Below are 10486 nucleotides of genomic sequence, written 5' to 3'. Positions count from 1 at the left end.
GCCATGGTGGGCGTGCTGTGGCAGTGGGCGTGGCCCGGCGGGTGAGGAGCAGTGGGGGTGTCCGTGGGGGGGGGTTGGGTGGGCGGGTTGCCCGGGGGCGGGCGGGAACAGTCCGGCGCGCCCAGCCCGGGCTTTTTTGTGCGTGTCCCGGCCCCCGCCGAAGCCCCGCCCGGCCGCGCTTGTACTCCCGCCCGGGGGAGACGCTCCAGCTCCGGGAGGCGGCGGCGGAAGCCCGGAGCGGGTCGGGGCGGTCACGAGTGGCGCAGGTAGGGCCGGAAGCGGGGGGCCGGGAGCTTGCCCCCCGCGACGCCTCCAGGGTAGGGCCGCGCGGGGCCGAGGCCAGACATCGCAGGGCCCGAGGCGGGGCCCGCTCCGCAGCGGCCTCCCCCGGGCCCGAGAGGGTTAACGGGGCAGACGGCTCGGGGGAGGGGGGGGGAGCGGGCTGGTGCTCCCGCTCCGGTGGTAGATCCGTTCCGCATTTTGCGAACAGCCCCCAGGAGGGGACGATGCAGGCGGTGCCGTTCCTGATCCCGGGTTCCGCACCGTGATTTCACACCCCCAAGCGAGCATGGCGGGTAGCTGCGGAGGCAGCGTCCCTCACCGGGCCCGGCTGCCACACCGAGTTTCCCGGGCTCTCCCGATTCTAGGCTATGCTCCAGCTTCTTTGGGCTTTATCCTCCGTTCCGAAAATCCGCCCCGCGTTTTCGGGCCGCTCTGCAGATCCCAGGCTCTGCCTCCGATCCCGGACACTGGAATCTGCTCCGGGTTTTCGGGGCTGCCCACTGAAAAGAAGTCTCGCGAGCCCGAGCCCCGCCGCAGCCAATAGGGAACCGCCCCCCTGCCGCCGCAGCCAATGGGGAGTCGCCCCCGCCTCCCCTCGGGCTGCAGCGCGCTGAGGGCTCGGAGCGGCGCCTCCATTTAAAGGGGCCGCGACCCGAATCCGGGCTCCGGGCAGTGCGGGCGGCGCGGCGAGCCAGGTACGAGCCGCGGCCGAGCTGGGGGCGGGTCCTCATTGGTTGCGGTGGCTTAGCGCGGCCTGCGGGGTGGCGCGGTCCCCGATAGGGAGGGGGTGGCGGCTCCAGCCTTCTCTCGCAGGGCGCCTTCTGCCTGCGCTCCCGGGTGGGGGCGGGGCTGGGATACCCGTGGGGAGAGGGGCCGGGCCTCTGGGAGGAGGGGCCCCTTCTGGGCACGGTGACTGGCGCGCGCCTACCCTTGTCTCCTTTTCCGCGCAAGGGGAAGGGGGCGCGCAGTGACCCTTCCCCCACCCCCTTTTCCGCGCAGGGGGAAGGGGGCGCGCACCGACCCCGCCCCTTTTCCGCGCAGGGGGAAGGGGGCGCGCACCGACCCCGCCCCCTTTTCCGCGCAGGGGGGAGGGAGCATATATGTGCAGAGCCGCTATGGGGGAGGGGGAACAGGGTTGCGAGCGCAGGGGCGGGTACTGCACCCCTGATGGGGGAGGGTACCCGTGTCGTAAGGAAATGGGAGAGAAGATGGTAGGGGTCTATGGGGAGAAGGTGGAGCAGGTGAGGTGCTGTCTCTAGGAGTGTTTCTGTCTGTGCTGGTGGCAGGCGGCCGCAGCTGAGTGTTGATGCCTGTTGGCACATGGGGCAGTCCGGGTCCCCTGCCCCACTGCCCAGAATTTCAGACCAGGCTGTGCTGGCGTGGAGTGCTTCCTTTGGGTCTCCAGGAAATACAGTGTGTCTCTTCTACCCCCATGTCCTGACGTAGTCATTAGAAGCCCTGCAAGCCTCTGGTTTGCCCACCTAAGATGGTGCATTGCCCGTGGGTGGCTATACAGTGGTTGATTGTAGCTTGTGCTTTGGCCTCGGGGGCTTCTTGTTTCCCTCAGACGCCAAATGGGATCGGAATATTTACACCTATTGAGCTTGTTTTCCCAGTACCTTTTTCCACATCAGAGTCAAGCAGGGCTTTTTCCAGAGCCCTTTCCCCTTCTCTTTGCCACCTGTTTTGCATGCCCTGCAGAGACTTTATCTGCAGTGTCCCATGTGCTTGGCTCTCCACACATGAGAATAAAAAGTTTGCATTTGAAAGGGCCTAAAAATACTGTTGCTGATGGAGGGGTCACATTAGACTCCGGCTCCCTCTTCCTGAGCTATGTTGTGGGCCCTAGAGTGGGGAAAAAGGAGAAGATGCCTTTGTGCCCCTAAAGCAACAGTTCTACCAAGAGGGTGTGCCTGGGGGAGGGGGAATGGGATGGGGCAGGGCAAAGCTCTGCCTGGAGGTTGGTGTTGGATTGGTTGTGGTGGGACATGTCTGTTGGTGGTGCCTGCAGAACATGCTTGCTTGGAGTGGGCTGTGGCTGTTGATGGGAGGAGGTATGCCTCTGAGGGGTGAAGGTGGTGGTTTACCTGCCATGTGGGCTTGTTCAGGGTAAGGGTTGAGAAGTGGCTCTGTGCTGCAGGGAGTGGTCTTGTGGGATGGGGTATGGTGCATGGCTTTGGGATGCAGAGTGGAGATGAACCTCTTAAGTAAGGGAGAAGGAGCCATTATTTGAGTTACTTTTCTGCTCCAGTAGAAGCTTCCTCTCATTTCCTGATGTGTTGTGTTGTGTTCCAGCTCTGGTTCTAGCCTGCAGCTCGCTCACCTCTCATCGGTCTGCTGCTTCCTTGTAAACTGTGCTGCCATTCCCTCAAACTACCTCCCAAATTCAAAGCTCCTGATTAGAGCATGACTTTGTCATCAGCTCCATCCTAGCTTCATTTCTCATCTTGAAAGGGATAGTAGCACATTTGCCCTCTGGGGTTGATGGAGCAAAAGCGAAACCAAGCTGCACCCCATTGCTCCAGCCATGCCTCTTGCCCATTCACAAGCCAGGCCCCATTCCAAGTTCCCTTTGTGCCTACTGTCATTTCTGCCTCCCCCTTAACCCCCCAGCTGCTGGGGGCAGGGATGCAGTGTAACAATCCCACCCAAACAGCTGGTCACTCTAGACTGCCAATAAAAATCTGGCATCTGGGACAAAGGACCAAAGTTAGGTCCTATAGCTTTAAATTGGGTGGGTGGGAGAGAAGCCTAAGATTGTGTCTAGGCTACAAGCATCTGCTGGAGCTATGAGTTTGGGCTGTGAAGTGGTGTGATCCCTGACTGATATAGCTGTACTGGCAGCAGCTTGTAGGGTATGTACAGTGGCAAAACTGCACTTTTACTAGTCTAGCTTGTTTTGCTCAGAGTTAGAGGGTATAGCTGAGTTCACACGAGGAAGCCTTTGCTGGTATAGGTCTGGCCTAAGAGACACCATCCTCTACCTCTTCCTCCTTCCCCAATGAAAAGTGTTCTTGGTTGATGGGCATGGACCCTACCAGCAGATTCCTGTGGCTATCCCATGGCCACAGCTGATACTTGAAGTTCATCAACATAAAGGAAGAGAAACCTAGGATTTACCAAAGGAGTGGAAAACACTGGTCTATCCAAACCAGCATCCTTCTTCTGCCAATTCCTGATGCTCTTTGGAAAAGTGAAAATTCCCTGTAATGCCTCTGGCCAATTGTATACACCTGCATATGGGGAGAAAATTCCTTTTCTAAGAACCCAATCTGTGCTGGATTCTCACTGATGGGTCTTTGGTTCCTAGGTCGAAACTGGTTAGAACCCTCTCCTAGCTCTTCAGGTTTTGGGGCCCTAGAAAACAGCGTGGCATCAGTTTCAGGCTGCTTACTGGCAGTTTTGTCTGCTATAACCACGGAGTATAAATGTCTCCAGATGTTCAACACCATGGCTAGTAAATGAGCTTGCTTCAGGGACTGCACCTCAGCAAACCAGCACTCCCGCTCTTCCCCATGTCTCAGCTATACTCATCTGGTGGTGGTTTGTGTCTGAAACTGCTTTCCGGGCAGCTGTGGTCATCTATGGGAAGTTTTGAGGCCATGGTTGTGGTGGTGCATGTTTTGGCAACTTCCTTAGCATTGAGGAGCCACTATTCTTTGGCCTTTTCCAGAGCTCCAATACCTGTTTTTATCTTTTGGCTGGTATTGTGAAACTGAGCATGATCCACTTCAGCGTATCTTTCTGTTTGCTTGTTCTTCACTTAGTGCTCCCAGAGCCCTGTTTTTGTGTATGGTATTGTTTTGGCAGATGTCTTTTGGTGGCAGGTTTTTGGTCTGCTAATAAATGCTTGTGATAGTGTTAGTTGTACAGGTGAGGCTCTGGGTAGAGGCAGTGGTTCTTGGGGAGGGAGCTGTGCAAGCTGCAGGAGAGTTTGCTTTCTGCCTTGGTCTCTGACTGGGGTCAATTCTTGACAGAATTTCTCCCTGGGAATCAGGCATTGGAGTTGGGCTGATATTCCTGAAAAAGGAGATTGCCTGCATTTCTATCCCGGGGCTGGTGTATGTATGCAAAAAAGAAAAAAAGAGATTTACACTTAGAATATACCCAGATTCCATATTGTTCACTTCTCCCCTGGGAAGCTAATGGGCAAAGCCCTAATATCTGCCATCACTTGGCAAAGAGGTGACCTAGGTATCAGCAGAGGCTATTGGTGTCAGAAGAAGGGAAAACAAGGAGGCAGGAGGCTGCTCCTGTGCTCCAAAATCTGTCACAGGCTGCTGAGCATGCTGATGTTGTCTGCCTCAGAGTTTACCACTAGTGCCAAGGTGTTGGACACATCAGCGGATGTACCTGAGTGGTGAAAAGGCATGAGGAGTGACTTCAAGCCCTCTGAGGCATCCCAGATTGGCCCTGTAAGTTGGGCTTTCTGACACCCCCTGTCAAAGCCCCAATTCTGGACAGCTCTGCCTTAAGGCTTCTGGATTTCACCCTCCTGCATTCACTTGGCTGAAGCAGGGAGGAGGATAAAGTTTCTGGGTATATTCTGGGCAACCTAGCTTGATTACTCCTGCTCTTGTGAAACTGTCCTGAAGCCTACAATGCTGACTTCAGGCCATCCTGTTGCTCTCTCTTGGCAGGTGTACGATCACTTGATGAATCAGAGTAACAACTGCACCAAGACTGAGGCTTGAACCCCAAGAGTTTGGTGCTCCAGGTGCAAGAAACTCTGCTCTTGGTGCTGGTGTCCCTGGCACTGATAGTTGTGGCAAAGCCTGTGATGGTGTTTTCCAGAGAACTTGGGATAACTTGCATTGTGTAGACAATTTCAGTTGCATATTTGGGGGCGGGGGGAGCAGGCTTGAGGGATCATGGCATGGATGGCTGCTATTTAGACATATGAACTAGAAGATTGATACAGATTCAAAGGCCAGGAGTGGACGATTGTTCTCGTCTAATCTGACCTCCTACATAACTCAGGCCAGAGAACCTCACCCAGTGATTCCTGCATTTAGTCCAATAACTTAAGACACTGAATGGGAATGTAAAGACAGCAAATGATGGAGAATCTCTGTTGGCCAATGGTTAGTTACTGGTGCTGTTAGAAATTTGTGCCTTACTTACAGTTTGAATTTGTCCAACTTCAGCTTCTAGCCATTGGATCTTGTTCTGCCTTGTTTGCTAGATGAAAGAGCCATCTGCTATCAGAAATTTCCCCATGTAAATATTTCTAGGCTGTGATAAAGTACCTTCTTAACTTAATTTTCAGTAAACTAAATAGATGGAGCTCCTTATGTCTCTCACTGGAAGGCAAGCTTTCCAAACATTGACTGCTTCTTATGGCTCTTCCTTGAATCGGCCTGTTTTTCAATGTCCTTTTAAAAGTGTAAACACTAGAATTATACGCTGTATTCCGGCAATAATTTCACCAGTACCGTATATGTAGGGAATGCCACTCCCTCCTCCTGCTCTCCCTGTTTCTACGTCTGTCAAAGGCTACATTTCCCCAGTTGCACCCTTGAAGTGGGGAAGGGCATTTCATTTACCTCCTACATCATTACCTCATTACTTGGAATCCCCTTCCGGATGTCCCTTCATCTGTGCTGCTTAAGTCCACCCCCTTCAGTGGGTACAGAGCAGTCCAAATGGAAAAAAAAAAAAAATACTTCCATCGCCCTCGGGGCTTCATGCCAATAAAGGGGAAGCCAGTCATTCAGATCCCCAAAGGAAGTCTTGGCGTCTCTAGCTAAAGCCAAGGCTTAGTCCCAGGGGTTCCAAAAAAGGCTGGTTTTCTTTTGTCATCTTTCTCCAGAGGCTAGGCCAGGCAGCGTGCTCAAGCCTTTCCTTCAGTAACCTAGGGCCCTGGGCTGGGCGCCCTGTGCTCCAGGTCTACTTGTTTCAGTATGTCCCCTCAACTGGCCTGGATTCCTCCCTTTTAAGGGCCAACTCCAAGACCTGACAAGCCTCAGAGGCTTGTCAAATTGAAGCTGGTTGTGACCAAAGGAGTTCTGTAACACCACCTTGCCTGATGGCGGTGGGGAGTCATTTACATCACCACAACAACCAATAATGGCATTATCCATCTTAGCTGCAGCATTGCAATGGGAGCTCATGTTCAGTTGTTTATCTACAACATCCTTTGCAGAGGCTCAGCTTTCCCAGATACAGGCCCCGCCCTGTAAGTATAACCTACGCTTTTGTTCCTCCATGTTGGCCCTTGCATTTGGTTGTATTAAAATGCATGGAGTTTGATTTACCAAATTATGTGGATTTCTCTGTAACAGTGATCTTGTTCCCCTCATACCACTCCATCAACCTTAACGGCCTCTGCTAACTTTATCAGCAGTAATAATTGAGGTATAACTATTTAAACCAAGGGGATTAACCCTGACTGCAGGGCTGACCACACACACCACAGTTCCCTAATGCTCTTGGTGGCAGATGGGAAGGAACTAATGTGTTTGGGGGCTGTTCTCCCTTGATATGAGTTATGAAACTGAATGTCAATGTCAAAGGCCATGCAGCCGCAGTGAACAGCCCCTCAGACAAGGGGGTGCCAATCTTCCAAGTGTGAAATCAGAGTTGACTCATGAAGAACAAGTTACTGGTAAGTAACCTTTTACTTTTTCCAGGTCCTCGATAAAAATATTGAGTATCATTGGGCTGAGAACCAGTCTCTCACAACACAGTCATTCACTGATAGATCTCAAAATGTTAACAGAGTATCATCCGTTAGCTAGATTTTAATACACTTATTATGTGCCATGTTAATATTATACAGTGTTAATTTTTTAATCAGAATGTTGTGTGGGTACTAAGTCAAATGCCTTGCAGAACTCTAGGGGTGTTGTGTCCCCTAATTATTCTTATCAATCAAACTTATAATAGTCTCAAAAAATAATATCCAGTTTGTTTGACAAGGCATTAATTATAGTCTCATCCTGTAATTCTTTATTGATTGAGTCACTTATCAGCTGCTCCATTATTTTACTTGAGATCAGTGTCCTCCTTGCTCTTTTTAAATATTGCTCAAGATAAGCTTTTTTCTAGTCCTCTGGAAATTTCCCATTATTTAAAGATTTACTCAAAATTAACATTACTGTTCCAGAGAGTTCCTTGGCCAATTCATTTAAAACTCTTGGGTGCAAGTTACCTGGTGTATCTATTGGGTTTCAGGAAGTGGGCAGACAGAAGCCCGCCCACTGTTTAAGGATTCCCCATCACCAGCCCAAGGGGAGGATCTACAGGACCTCAAAACCCAACTGAGTTTGGGGGATAACTAATAAAAGAACAGGGACAGGAGTGTGGTCAGAGGGTCAAAAGAAGGGAGCCTGATGGGGACACCGAGCAGAGAACCCCGGACAGTGCCCACTGCTCCTCGAAGGCATCAAGGGAGCCGGTGGACGCCACCCAGAGGAACTCTGCCTGGATATGTGAATGAACAGAGGATCGGAAACAAACCCCACAGTCACCGGAGTCTCCATCGGCCAACCTTCTCTCCCTGGTTATGTAGATGGCCGTTTTAGCCAGGGCTAGGAGGAGGTTGACCAGGAGGTCCCGTGACTTTGTGAGGCCACGGATAGGGAGTGCATAGAGAAGGAGGTGATGGGAAAAGTGCAGCCAGAAACGCAACAGTATGTTCGTGAGGAGCTGGTCTAGGGGCTGCAGCCTGGTGCACTCTAAGTAAACGTGCGCCAGGGTTTCCCTCACGCTGCAGAAGGGGCAGGTGTCTGGAACAGGGGTAAACCGTGCCAAGTCTGCCAGGGAGCAGGGGCTAGATAATGACTGGCAGTAGTCACTGAGGCAAGGTTGGGGATAGAGGGTTGGGGTTTCCCTGAGAGGGGAGACCCAGAGACTGCGTGGGTATTGCAGAGGGCAGAACCCTGAGAGAGAGGTCACCGGGGTCTGGGAGGGACACAGGGCCAGCGGCAGGCAAGACATCAGCCGGCAGAGGGCACTCTGAAGCTGAAGAAAAAGCTAATTCCCTGGACAACCAGCAGGAGGCATTGCGCTGGTGAGTCATCACCCCATCTCACCTGGACTTGCTGATTTTAAAATGTTGAACTTTAGTAGAAGTTGTTTAACACCTTCATTATTCTAGTGATCTCCCCACATACACTCACCAACAGTGGCGGAAGCGGAACAGCCCGGCCCCAGCCTGCTCCACTCCGCCAGCTCCCAGCCGCATCGCTCCACTTCCCACCACTGCCGGTGAGTGTGCGGAGATTGGGGAAAGGAGCCTCTCCCCCCCAGTGGTGGGAAGCAGAGCAACACGGCCCCAGCCTGCTCTGCTTTCCTTGCCCCAGCCGTGTTGGTGGGGGGTGGCTGGTGAAAGGTCCTGCGGTAGGAAATGGAGTGCCGCAGCTGAGAGGTGGCGGAGTGGAGCGGGCTGGGGCCGCATCGCTCCACTTCCCGCCACCAGTGAATGCGGAGGGCATCCTTTCCCCAACCTCCCTGCGCTCACTGGCAGCAGGAAGCAGAGCAGCCCAGCCCCAGCCAGCTCCAGTCTGCCAGCTCCTAGCCATGGCACTCCACTTTCCACTGCAGGTGAGTGTGGGACCTTTCCTCTGCCGCCCCCCAAGTGACATGGCTGGGGCCAGGGCAAGGAAAGCAGATCAGGCTGGAGCCGTGTCACTCCACTTCCTGCCGCAGGTGAGTGCAGGAGGGTATCCTTTCCCCAACCTTCCCACACTCACCGATGGTGGGAAGCGGAGTGCCGTGGCTGGGAGCTGGTAGAATGGACTGGACTGTGGCCGAGCTGCTCTGCTTCCTGCCTCAGGGATGTTTCTGTGGTAGACATCAGCAAAGCTGATCTAGGGTCCTCTCCCCATGCATTTACAAGGTAGTTTTATTTGGACTGGCCTGCAGGAAGGAGTCCTGTTTCAGACTTGTGTTCCAGAACATGTTCACAAGATAGGGGAGTTCTTGTGGCATCTATATACTCAATGCTGGCTCAGTGTTCAGGGAGTTAACAAAGCAACTGCCTGCATGCTCAGCCAGAGCTGATTTGGTAACTCCAAAGGATAAAAAGGCTGCAAGGCAGGTAGATGCCTGGTCGACACCACAGAGGTAGGTCAACACAAGGCAGGTTATGTAGACCTAACTCTGTAAGAGTCTACACTAAAATGTCACTCCCACCAATGTGATTCACTCTCTATGCCCACTTAATAATGCCACCTCTGCAAGAGGTATAGCAGTTAAGTCAATGCAGTGTCAGTATAGATAATGCTTTACTTAAGTTGACTTCAGTGGCCTCTAGGAGGTGTCCCACTGTGACCATTCTGGTCATCTTTTTGAATTCCACTGCCCAGAGGCCAGGTACACAGGTAGACACCGCTCCTCTTTTAAAGCTCCACACATTTTAGAAATTCCATTTCCTGTTTGCTTGGTATGGATAGCTCACCTAGCAGCTGACCATGCCAGCTCAACGCTGCAGAGACACTTCCTCCTGGAGTACACCAAAAGTGGTGGATGGCTGTGGGGGCGTAGCTCTGATCCAACCGCGGAAACGTTGATGTCTACAAGCAGATTGCTTGGGACATGGGGCAGAAGGGCTATAAGAGGGACCTGCAGCAGTGCTGCATAAAAGTCAAGGAGCTGTGGCAGCGTACCAGAAGGCAAGGGATGCAAATAGTGTCTCTGGTGCAGAGAAGCAGGCATGCTGCTTTTGCAAATTGCTGCATGCCATTCTCGGTGAAGGCCCCACCACCACTGCCAAGAGCCCTATGGATACTTCAGGGGAGCTGGAGTAACAGGCTCCTAAAGTGAACAGGGAGGAAGAGGTGTTGGACAAGGAAAAGAAGGAGCATGGGGTGCAGGCGACCAGGGTGGATCCAGTGGTATGGTGAGCAAGGACCTCTTTCTGATGCTGGAGCAGTCAAACCAGTCTCTATTATCCAGCACCAGCGAGTCTGATGCAGGGGAAGGAACCTCTGGTAAGTATGCAGTTTGCTTTGGTATTGTCTGTTCATTTACTCTTTTTTGATCATGCTGGAAGAGGTAGTGAAATAGCTAACAGAGATAGAGGAACTGCCCCATGCTCTATGAATCCCAAGGAGAAGTGAGAATGTAGTGCCTGTAACTTGTGTGGATCAAGGGGAGTGAGTTCAGTATGCCAGGTTTCCATTTATCTTGTGAATACACTCACAATAGTACCTTTGTGCATTGCATCTTTTGCAGCTGGAAATGTGGCCTTAAGGGTCTC

At 52.6% G+C, this 10486-nt stretch overlaps 1 protein-coding gene across 5 annotated transcripts in view; it reads left to right on the top strand.

Moving 5' to 3' along the window:
• The first annotated feature begins 207 nt into the window (after positions 1-207).
• Positions 208-10486, top strand: part of ZMYM3 (zinc finger MYM-type containing 3) — a 50821-nt gene continuing 40542 nt past the window's right edge. For 2 of the 5 annotated variants that reach the window (XM_075068926.1, XM_075068928.1), the window contains exon 1: positions 875-977. The gene's annotated coding sequence lies outside the window, so the exon portion shown is untranslated. Of the gene's footprint in view, positions 267-477; positions 978-10486 lie in introns of those variants that run through there. The other 3 variants (XM_032794888.2, XM_032794890.2, XM_075068929.1) reach the window with 3 other exon arrangements.

The sequence above is a fragment of the Chelonoidis abingdonii genome, chromosome 8 (assembly GCF_003597395.2).
Source record: "Chelonoidis abingdonii isolate Lonesome George chromosome 8, CheloAbing_2.0, whole genome shotgun sequence".
NCBI lineage: Eukaryota > Metazoa > Chordata > Testudines > Testudinidae > Chelonoidis > Chelonoidis abingdonii.
The sequence above is the reverse complement of the archived record's forward strand: the minus strand, read 5'-3'. Positions and strand labels throughout refer to the sequence as shown.